Source organism: Eimeria mitis, genomic scaffold (assembly GCF_000499745.2).
Source record: "Eimeria mitis Houghton genomic scaffold, Emh_scaff1024, whole genome shotgun sequence".
Classification (NCBI taxonomy): domain Eukaryota; phylum Apicomplexa; class Conoidasida; order Eucoccidiorida; family Eimeriidae; genus Eimeria; species Eimeria mitis.
In genome coordinates this window covers 8,192-8,416 of record NW_013567150.1, presented here as the reverse complement: position 1 = coordinate 8,416, position 225 = coordinate 8,192, and positions in this window count along the sequence as shown.

Below are 225 nucleotides of genomic sequence, written 5' to 3'. Positions count from 1 at the left end.
TAGCGGAAGGTCGGATCCGATGGGATTGGGAGACGGCAGAAGAATCTCCTTGGAGAATTCGGGTTGAAATCTCTCTTAAAAACTCAATTCAAAGTTTGAAAACTCAATTTTAAGTTGGAACTTTGCTTGAATGCTGGGATTAGGACTATTTCTCCATTAATAGAGTCTAGTCTTAGGTACTGAATGCCACCGGGGCATTACAGCTCGCCTCTGTTTGAAGCCCGT